We start from the raw sequence: 11,815 nt of genomic DNA on the forward strand, positions 1-11,815 counted from the left end.
TAAGAATGCAAGGGGAGCCCATGGGGTCATATGCACATAGGTAATCAATACTAATTACCATTTCATTTCTCCCCTCCTCCTCCTTTTCTTTTAGAAATCGCATGCACATCTGATCTCATTGGACTGATTAAAGGTTGCAAATGAAGGGCCCTCACTCCCCGGTTCCCCATCAAAGGCCAACCACATGCTCAGTAACTTTGTCTTCATTTAATTCTACATTGTCTTCAGACAAGGCCCCAATTATAAGCTCGCAGTGAATCTCCCAAATAGCTCCCGCAAATTTACCTTTTTAGATTAAAAGCACATTCTCTGTCTCTCTCCTCGAGTCCCATGCACTCCAATTTCGGCGCAGAGGAACAACAGGATTTCTTGCGGCATAATAAATGGCGAATAGCGGCAATGCAAAAATAAGATTACTATAAAGGTATTGTGATAACAACAGTAACGAGAGACAATAAATCCTAGCTCGCCGTTATTGAAAAAGCAATATTTTTCTTTCAAATGAATCATGTATATGTGACACGCGGAATGAATATTTATGAATGAATAAATGCAAAAATAAACAAGCATATAATACATTTCAGGGGAGGCTGCACAATGAAAACGCACAGACGTAGCAGAAGTTATGGATTTTAGATATGGATCCGTTTTGCTGCTCCATTCCCCATTGGCAGCATTGAAAACGTATACTTTGCCCGGCGCCGGTTGCCAAAGAAACAAGAGTGAATCACAGGAGCCGCTTCCCGACACCGGGCGAGGGGATTTGATGCACCTCGCACACACGAGAGACGCTGTGGCTTAAAACGAGTCCGGCGAGTCGCACTCCAATTTGGGCTTCCCACAATCCACCGGGGCGCGCGCCGAACACTCATCTGTGAATCTCCTTTTGACAATTAAGACGACCACGGAGGCATGGAAAGCTCTCTATTCCATTAGCCTCTGCGCTGTTTCACTCTATCTGTCCACTCAGCCTGAACTTACTTATTACGACGAGTCTGCCGTATTTTGTTAGGGAAGCGATTAGTGAAATCTACATGAAAAGGCAATTTCCCCCTCTTCTTTTCTTTGCCTTTCGCTCTCGCACACTTCACTGGGATCAGACAGATCTAAAGAATGGCGTTCGAGCGCTAATGAAATTCGCTCCGCATCATTTCGAATGTTAATCTCTGGACGGAAGTGACTTGTGTCTTTATTTACTCGTTTCTGCGTGACAAATGGGCAGAGTTGGGCAAAATTACATCGGTGCTGGTGCGCTCCCCTATTTAACCAAAGGCTAGGAGCGTCGGCTGGCAGTCGGCTTAGAGACTGCAGCTCCACTTTGATGTATTGGAGTTAATATCTTCCTGACATTTCTCGGGACAGATTTTCATCACTGGATTCATCTGTACTTTTGGGGCTGCGTGATAAATGACTCAGGACATTCATTTTCCTCCCCTCGCCTCTCGCTCCTCTGTGGAAGAATCTAAGCCGCCTGTGTGTGTGTGTGTGTGTAGGTGTGCAGGTGTAAATATGTGTGTCAGTGTGTTCGATGTCTGAGTTGTGGGGGTGTGAATCGTTGCATATGTAACTCTCGTGTGTGTGTGTGTATGTGTGTGTGTGTGTGTGGGGGGGTTGCAGTATGTTTGCCCGCCCGCACCCGAGTCCCGGCCGGAGCCCGTCCTCGTGACAAGAAATAGACGGCGGCGTTAATGGAAGTGACGCTAATTTGACAGAGCGCCCGCTAACATGCGAAGTCACTCGCGGTTCATAAGAATAATATTAACTCGGCATTAACATGCGAGGCTGTCTGTCGCGCCAGATGCCCGAGCCGGGGGTTTTTATTTCGGAGAGGCCCGGGCTTTCTGGGGGAACCGGTAACCTCCTCCTCAAAAGCCTCGTTTCTTACTGTCTGAGGCCGTATTATTATATCGGGCTCCGCCGACACCGCCGGAGCTCCCGGTGCTGCGGGCCGGACGGAGACGCTCTGCGGCCCCGTCCAGCAGCATTCTCTAAATAGCTCAAAGCGACAGACGGCGTTGAGCTAATGGTTTAGAAGCAGGTTTAGGGCTAAAGCTAGTACCTATCCATCACCGCAAAGAGGATACAAGCCGCCCTTTTCAACTTGATGCATTGCTAGCATGCCCTTGAGCAGGGCAGCACACACACACACACACACACTCAGGTATAGGTGGTGTAACCGCTGAAGGCTATTAAGTCCCCGCCATTATCACTAATCAAAAACCACTTCACCCGATAAGAACCGCGGGGGTCGTCTACCGACTAGCGGCGACCGCATCCCTCTTCGGCTGGTATTGACCGGGCTTAAACAAGGTGCCAGCAGTAGGAGCCATTGAAGGTGATGAAGAGGAGCGGTTGAGGCTGCTAATTCTCGTTAAAAGCCGGAGGGACTAAGACACAAGGAGAGGTTCACGGGTTCATGACTCAATGCAACCACGATACAACGCAATATCTTTCTAGCGATGTCATCGGCTCGCTAGAATGTAAACAATTTAAAAATGTCATTACAAAGAGAAAATAATATAATGTGGATGGAGAGCTTGTGAAATAGTGATGGTCAAGTCTCATTTGTGATTACTACAGCAGAATAAAATGTCGCAATTCATTTTTCTACGATACCTACTGTCACATTTTTGTATCATGATATATTGAATTTCAGTATATCATCCCATGCCTAACACACACACACACACATACAGTATATGCCCTCACATGTACACACACACACATTGAGAATCATTTATTTATGTCCACATCAATACAAGAAAAAAACAAACAAAACAGGTGCTTCGTTTTGCCGGACTCGCCGGGTTCAACCTCCTGGAACACAGCAAATAAAATGCAGGCTTGCACTCTCACCTTCACACACACAAACACACACACACACACACACACACACACACACAGGCCTCTCCGATATGGATTGGGCATTGACCATACCTCATGAAAGATGCAGTTATGCAGATGGGGTTCAGGCTGAGTGAGTGAACGCCAGCCATAGTGGGGGGCTGGCGTGGAGCAGCCAGAAGGCCTCCCACTCTGCTGAACGGTCAGCCGGTCCCCCCCCCCCCCCCACCCCCGTGACAGAAGTCCTCTGGTGTCCGAATGAATCACCGGAACACTATGGGACAAGATGCTATCGCCATGACAGCGTGGCCGTAACTCACCGACGCCTTTGAAAAGGAAAACCGAGAGAGAACATCGTTTTCACCGAAAGAAAAGCCGGCTATTTGTTTCTAAAAGCGCTCCTTCTGTATTCCGGTTGTTTTATGCTTCAGGTTGTGTCGGCTTCACCTCCTACGCAAAAGTCTGTCTGCGTCTGGGATGTTTTTGATGTTTCTATAGACTCTTCGGTGAGGAATACCATCATTTAGTACACATACAAACGCCCACGTGTGTTTTAGCGGGGAGAGAGAGAGGTCATCTGGACGTGTATGACGCTCAGAACTGAGAGTCGGATTGAACGGTGAGACGAAGATCATGTTGCAGACAGAGACACAAGAACAACCGCAGTGTCCTAATCCAGATTTACATCTCTTCACACATACATAATTCAATTTAATATTTCCCATTTTACGGCCCTAAATATTCATGAATGGTAAGGGCTCAGGGCGAACTTGTTCAGAACTTCTGTAAAACTAGCTTCCCGCCACGCATTTTTTTTTTCTTTTTGGCCGGAGTTGTTTTCGTCGCCCCCCCCCCCCTCCTCCCCCCCCTTTTTTTTCTCTTCACTTTAACAAGATCAATAGTGCAACATCGCCGTACCCCCGCATTGTGTTACGTTACACCATCGTCGGGCAAATGAAATAATGAATTCACGGCTTGACACAAAGGCAGATGAAGGCATATTTGAACATTCAAAGAGAGAGCGAGGGGGAGAAAGAGAGAGGAGAGAGAGAGAGAGAGAGAGAACATTCCCAAAATTAATTTTCATCTCCAGGGTTCATGCATATTTAATAGAGAGCGCTTGAATATCATAGGGTAATACTAGCCCGGCGTGCATACAGAGGCCGGGGCTGCGGAGAGAAAATAAACGACCGTGATCGTTGTCATGAGCAATAACTCTCTGTAGAGCTGGGAAACAAAATAGCCAGAAATGCTTTGATGAAGGAGAGTAGGAGAGAGAGAGAGAGAGGAGGAGAAGGGGGGGGGGTGTTAGAGAGAGAGAGAGAGGGGAAAGTGAGAGAGACAGAAAAGACGCTGTAGCAGAGGTTAAATACTGGAGGAGTGATGGTCCCTTTGGACGCCGCTGCTGTGGCTGCCGCTGTCTTTGTTTTGCAGAGGGACCGGCGCCGGGGAGTATGGGATATGGGGATTGGGGGGTGGGGGGGGGATGATGACTGAGTGACAGTAGTTGACAAGCCCCGTGGACGCCGTCCCAGGAGGCCCTCCGTTGCTCCCTCGCTCCCTCCCCCCTCCCTCAATGAGTAAACACATGCACACACACACACACACACGCATGTATAGGCCTGTACATGCTTGTGATACGCATTCACACACAGATACAAGTTTTGGGTTGTCGGTGAGGGGAGGGGGGGGAGGGGGAACGAATACAAAGCTCTCGCCTTTTTTTTTTTTTTTTTTTTTCTCTCCTCCACCGCACATTAAACATTAAAGCCTCTGCTATTACTGAACATAACATATGCACCGGTATTGCCGATAAGCTTGCAGGGGCCCGGGTCTATTTTTCCACCTGTGTGCTCGAGGTGCCACAGTGCGCACTCCAAGCTCATACCGGCAGTGTCTATTTACCTATTAAAGCCTCCGCGCCTATCCGGCATTCATCCCACGTGTGGAGAGAAAAAATGAGGCATGAAACAGCGTTGTCATGCTGAACAGAATTTTAATTACCGACCCCTCTCTCCTCCCCTCCGCTTCCCCCCCCGATTGTGCGCTCTCTCTCCCCGACTGGTCTGAAATAACAGCGGAGGAGAGGAGGGGGGATAAAAAAAGAAAAGAACGAAAGAAGAGGAGGCCTTTTCTGAGGGGGGAAGACAGTGCCATTAACGCGCCCGCGCTATCGGAGCATGCTGGGGGAAAAAAAAAAAGACATAAAAAGCCAATATTGGGAGCATAATATTAGCGGGCAGGCGGGGCGTGCCGTTTCAGCCACCTGCATGTGGAAGAGGAAGAGAAACAAAAAATGTGTCAGTCGTTTTCTATTCTATCTATTGAAGGTGATTCCTTGGCAATGTTATGGAGAATTTGGTGACAATGTTAAAGATTAGCAGTTAGCCCGAGTCCCGCGTTTCCTTCCTCGCCGTCTTCAAGTTCCCGAAGCTAAAGACTGATGCTGATCTGTATAAACTTGCTTGATTAGGGCTGCCTCTGCCTCTGCCCCCCCCTTCCCTTCCCTTCCCTCCCTCTGATCCCCAACCCCCCCCCCACCAACACCACCGCCAACGCCGTGCTCCCTGACAGCTCAGGGAGCCCCACTAACTCATCTCAGCCCCCCCCCCCCGGAGCTTCCGACACCCCGCTTGTTTTATTTCCCGCCTCCGCTAAATTGAGTCGTAAAGACTTGTAAAAATAACGACGGCAGCGGACGGGGCCGCGTTTCCCCCCTTTTTTTTGTATCCCCCCCCCCCACCCCCTTTCTCTTTCCCAGCAGTCCCAGGTGGGCTGTTTGTCGACGCGTTTAAAAAAGCCGTGACACGTTAACAAGAGCGGGGGGGATATTTTACGGAAAGGCCGACCTCCGGCTTTTCGGCTGAGTTTGGCGGTTTGATGTCGCTAAACTTCAATCCCCCCCCCCCCTCCCCCCCGATCACTCATGGCGACCTGTCGGGGAGAATCTGGAGAGGTCGGAGACAGACGTGTGGGATCTGTTCAAGCATCGTCCTCCTGGGCCGGAGACGGAACAACATATGGGACGGTGATATGAACCTGGAGCAGAGCGCGGGGGTTAATCTTTAGGCCCGGCCGTGAAAAACACACACTATAAATCCCACTTAGGGCAAGAGTAAATCAATCTTTCATATTTTCTCGCTCGCCCCGTTTACTCATTAACCCTCGCAATTCGCAGCGCCATTGATTGGTATACCGAGGCAGTTAACCCATGTTTAACAAAGGCAGTAAAACGAAGGGGGGTGTTAAATTCAGTCGGTAGCGATACAATTCATTAGGTGTAATTTGGTGAACAGTGTAGCTCATAAATCATACTGTTGGGTGGTAGTACTGCACTGCTGTATGTGGCATGGGCACGGTAGAGTAATGCAACCCAATCTGCAAAATCCCTTTTCCCCGAAGCTATGCAGTCGCTCTATGAGACCGAAATACAATAGAGCCACATGAAGGAGCTATACGACCCTGTTAACGTGCATAAAAAATGTATGCGTGGAAAAAATGTGTAAGTCCCGCAGCATTTAATCGCACCTACTGAAGGATTTCCACACGGCTACGACTTCTTCACTTTGAGGGGACGCACTCACAAAGGGAAACTCAATGCCCATTAAATATATTGTTCATGGAAGAGAAATTCCACAAGAGCAGTATGGCGAGTTTGACGGTGAGGTAAGGTAGACTGCTTCTATTGAAATTGTCCCCTTGTGGACTGGTGGAGCGTGCTTCCCCAGCTAAATCCTCCTGCCTGTGTCCTCACTTTTACTTCTCTCCCGGGATTAAGCCGTGTATGTGTGCGTGTGTGTGTGTGTGTTGTGTGTGTGCATGCGTGTGTCCGTGTACATGCGGGCATGCGTCCCCCCCCCCCCCCCAGTCGGGTAACACACGTCGTTTCATCTCCTTCAGGACTCGGCCATGTGTGAAGGAGGGACACACTCACTCTGCCGCCGGTAAAAGCTTTACCTGCTACCAATGTCACTATGGATATTCCTCTCTTCCCGTTCACTCATCTGCACCGTCTCCACTAAACGGATTGGACAACAGAGGCTTGTTTCTATAGACTGTTTTCAGGTGACGTAATGCCTGGAAACCTCATGGCAGCCATATTGGAGGTCCTCAGCTCTTGGTGAACAGCTAGTTGCGTATCTAAATGTAAACACAGTTAATTTCTGTGCTGTTTTTGACTGGGAACTGATCATTTCGCCACTGATACATTTAGAAAATGTCAACTTGTTAACTAGCTAACCATAGCACTTGGTGAGCTATCACTATCTTGTTACATATCTGATTTGTGCACTAGCTAATGTATCTCTTCGATGCTAGTGTTAATGGTAGCTGTTGCATGTTAGCATTAACATCATTTGCTCTGCTAAATAAGCCTGCTGGCTAGTTAGCAAGCTAACAAAGCCAAAAACAACTGTTTGTTTAAGCTAACTGAGCTTTTCAAGCTACAACTTGAAGCAGTGACTAAAGACAAGATAGTTTACTGTGTTTACTGTAACCTACATTTGGAAACAAATATACCTTATCAGACTATTCATCTTTACTTAGTGTTACTGAATTGTCCTACATCCACATCACAACATTCATTTTTAGGTACCTTCCATTTTTCTAGACTGGTTAATTGCTCACACAATTCTCCTCTGGACCTTAATGATGGCACCAGCTGTGGTTGATGGATTGGTTGGAGAGATTCGTGGTGCAACTGGCTCTATTTACAAAGAAAGAGGAAGGAAGAAAAACAGTCAACTCTCTCAAAGACATTCAGTGGTCCCATAGAGAGAAAGAGAGAGAGAGAGAGAGAGAGAGAGAGAGAGGTCTTATACTTTGCGTCAGTGAGTGAATACAGCTGAACTGCTGTATACGCCTGTGTTGTTCTGTCTTTCCATTCAGCAAGGAAAGGGGAACACATCCAGTATGTGGAAGGAGAAAACACAGTATCATCCCAAAATCGAGGAACGCGATTCAAAGGAGCTTGTAACATTTTCGGTACTTCAAAATCTTTGATTTAATGTAGCAGTAACTCTTTTTTATCTGGCGTTTCCATGGAAACAAGTGAAGTTGGGGCAGGCGAGGAGAGGCAGGGGGGCTGATAAGGGGAGGGAGAGGGAGGAGTGGAAGGGGAGGAGTGAGGAGGGAGGGTTGCGTTTAGGAATGGAGGGGAGGGATGAAGGGATGAGGATTAGCTGTCAGAATGAAGAAAAGGTGTCTGTCCCGTGGCTTTCTCTCCCCCGTCTCGCTCGCTCCCGTCTCTCAGACTCCCTCCCGTCACCTCCGTGTCCTTGACAAGCCTACTCACAAAGGTATTTATCGGTCTCCATTCCATTAATTACCATCCAATTAGCGACTCCCACAGTGGAACTGCTGCAATTCTGCACAGTGTCAAGTCGGTTCACTCGGCGAAGTCTTGACACCTTTGCGTTTTCCGCCGGCTTTCCTTGAAACTCTCGCAATGGAAGCAGGGGGAAGAGAGGGGAGAAAGTTTTTCACAAAGAATCCCCCAGCGCGCTAATGCGTCCATTAAAAAAAAAAAAAAAAAATCAGTTTGTATTCAACTGTTCACTCGTACACTGGATGGAGCTTCATTCGCGGGTTAGAAGATTTGTCACTAAATTGCTATTTTAGCTAATTGGCAAGGCGGCTTAGCCTTGTATATTTGATGTTTCTTGCCAGACGTCTTTCATGTCAGTGATACAAGCTTATTAATGCACAGCCCCTTTACACTCCTCATGGACCTCCTTCATTCAAAAGGCTCCAGGGAGGGGGAAAAAAAAAGAAAAAAGTTTGCGATGACTTTTCGGGGGGGGGGGGGGGGTTGACAGACCCAGAGAGAGACGGGCTAATTGGTTTGCTTTGAGACTCGCCCACTGGGCTGTGGGCAAGGACGAGAACGCGGCATCGCTGACTTGTTTGCATGGAATTAGGCTCTGAGAGTGAATTAGACCGACCGCCTCCAGCCACTCGCCATCAAATAAGTACATTACACTTACAGGGAGTGCTTCTTTTGACGAGTGCAGGCACACAAAACAAACACACACACACACACACACACACACACACAGGCCCTGGGATCCACACATGAAAATGCTGACACAGATACATACTCGCACATGCATCACAGCAATTCATGCGGAACACACATGCAGATCCTCAAGCATGACCAGGCGCACACACACACACACACACACACAAACTCATTAAGCCTATAGCCGGAGACTAAATACCCCCAGAGCTTTTTAGCTGTGTGCGCTTTGCATTCATATCAAATCAAATTCTGGTTTCTCATAACAAGCTCTAACACTCCCAAATCTTTACCCCCCCCCCCCGTTAAAAATTACCCATCCTCGTGGGTAACAAGCACATTTGCTGGATGAGTGCCGACAGTAAGCATGTTAATGTGTGTACAGGCGGGTCCATGATTAGGGGAGGAGGGGGGGTGGGGGGTGGGGGGGTCGTATTCTGGGCCGAGAGGCTGAGTCTGCAGCGCGTCGTCCCACACACCAAACACTGTGCCTGGGGTTGTTGATGAGTTCTTTAGCCATGCAGTGCGGACCCCCCCTGGACTGGGAGTGTGCTGACAGAGCAGCTACTGAGATGGACTCACACACACACACACACACACACACACACACTGGAGTCTGCGCTTTCCCTCTTTGATCAGGCAGGCATACGGTGCGTGAGTTCAGGAAAGATAAGAGGTTGATGTTTAGGGGTGATTATGAGTGTGTGTGCGTGCGTGTGTGTGTGTGTGTGTGTGTGTGTGTGAGAGTAGTCTGTCGGCTTTCATTCTGATGTAGGTCAGTGTTGGTGAGCCTGCCAGTAGCAATCACACTTTACATCAGTGTATCAGGCCGATCAGCATCAGCCCCAACACACGATGAATGAACTCTACCCTAAGGTTCTGCCTTTAATAATAATAATTTAATGTGCAAAATAAGTCTTTGGAGTCAAATGTGTCATATCTATAGCTATTTAGCAGATGATTTACCATTTATATACTGTAGTAAGTGGTAGCCTAAAGCTTGGAAACCCTTACAAAAAAGTCACATGTGAAAACCCATGTGAATTCAAAGTGTGAACACACCACACACCACACCCACGTGAATTTTTTTTCACATTTTCACGTGCCATTAGATATGTCAATATTTGTTTCACATGTGAAAACTTCATTTCACATGCAAAGAGACAATTCACAGGTGAAAGTGTCAATGGTAAATGTCACATGTTCACGTATAAAAAAACAACATGTCCAAAAAGTACATGTGGATTGACTTCACATGTGAGTTTTCACACATGACTTTTTCATAAGGAGAGGTATACGCTTGTAACCGGAAGTTTGCCAGCTTGAATTTCAAACTGTGGGAATCTGGAAAGTGAACCACCGAGGTGCCTTTGAGCAAGGGACTTGTCCCCCAGCTACATCAGCTGAACTGCTCAGTGTCCAACAGTAGAAGATGGTGCTGAGCAGCTCCACTGTGTGAATATACAGCATGCAACTATATGAATGTGAAGTGATAAAAGACCATGTGTGCTCAGCAAAACCTTTTTCCTAGATAAAGAGAAGTTAAATAAAAGAAATCTGACCAAAGGAAACATCTTTTAATAGTATTCCGGGATTTCAAACCACATACATTTGATAATACACAATATGAAATGTCTGTCACTGAGCACATTAGCATGTACACCTACAGCCACCACAGCCTGGAGCTTGAACATTGCACATCATTTGCAGTAGGCTTGAGTCAATCCAATCCAGTTGTAAGATTGAGGGACTAAAATGAATCGTTAAATTAAATGAGGGGATGCGGTTCTGATAAAGCATCTGAAGGGTGTTGTTACTACAGCGGAGAGGCCTCGCCAATCTCTGCGCCGTTCCCATTGATTTTGTATGAAGTGAACTATGACTGAACTGGCCTCGCCGGTGGCAGCGGACACGCACCCGTTGCCGTGGCTACCAGGTTAGCGGGAGCGTTCGAGTCGTCTCGGTCACCAAATGGGAAAAAGCGAGGTCATTAGCCCTCCTGAGATGTAAAGCGTGGGGGGGAACACAGTCGAGTCGATGAGGGAAAGCACAAAAAAGCAGAGAGAAAAAACATGTTCTCAAAGGACTGATTACGGCGGTGACCTTTTATCTGATGGCTCACTAATTGAATCATGTAGTAAATAGATGATGATGGTGGCGGTGGCGATGACGATGATAATGAAGAAAATTGCTTTTTTTCCCCTTTTTTTTTACCAGAGCAGTGTAGAAGAGGTAATAGTAGTAATTGCGGTTTAAATGGAGGCCGCTGTAAGAAAAGTCAAAGACACGAGGATGACATGAATAATACAAGAAGTAGTGAGATAAAACCAGAAGCCCTGAGCTTGCACTAAAATAGAACTAACCTCGCAATTATTACTGACACAGAGCGAAAATGATCATTATGGGGACCATATACAGGCCGTTAGTAATTTAGAATGAGCTACCGAGCTCAAAGGTAATAGCGCTAGAGGCGAACAGAGCATGAATTTTTAAAAAGTTTTTCTACTGTAAAAAAAAAAAAAAAAAAAAAAAAAAGAGAATATACCTCAAACAACCATCAGACACATGAGCGGGGTGGTGGTGGTGGGGGGGGGGGATAGAAAGCGAGAGGTTCCAGCTAGTTGTATTTGACGCCATGGAGCAGAGAGTGAAATGATTGACATAATCAGAATCACAATAATTGCCACGGAAATAACACTGCCAATCAGGCAATCACGTTGGCGTGCACGCCACGGTAATTGGAAAACATGGTGACTGACAGTATCAGAGCGCGAGCCGTCCCCGCCGACACCTGCTGTACTGCGACTGGCACAGCAGAGGGACGGGGCGAGAGAGTCGAGTCACGCAAGGCGGGCCGGGCCGTCTCCTGACCCCCGGATCAAATGGCAGCAAAAAGCGTCGCATTGTTTCCTCAAGACTGTGAGCAAAGCGCGGGGACAGACAGGACTGTGTGCA

The sequence above is a fragment of the Centroberyx affinis genome, unplaced genomic scaffold, assembly GCF_046629955.1.
Source record: "Centroberyx affinis isolate AG114_WGS23_722 - 3 ecotype Tasmania unplaced genomic scaffold, CSIRO-AGI_Caff_v1 ptg001015l_1, whole genome shotgun sequence".
NCBI classification, from domain to species: domain Eukaryota; kingdom Metazoa; phylum Chordata; class Actinopteri; order Beryciformes; family Berycidae; genus Centroberyx; species Centroberyx affinis.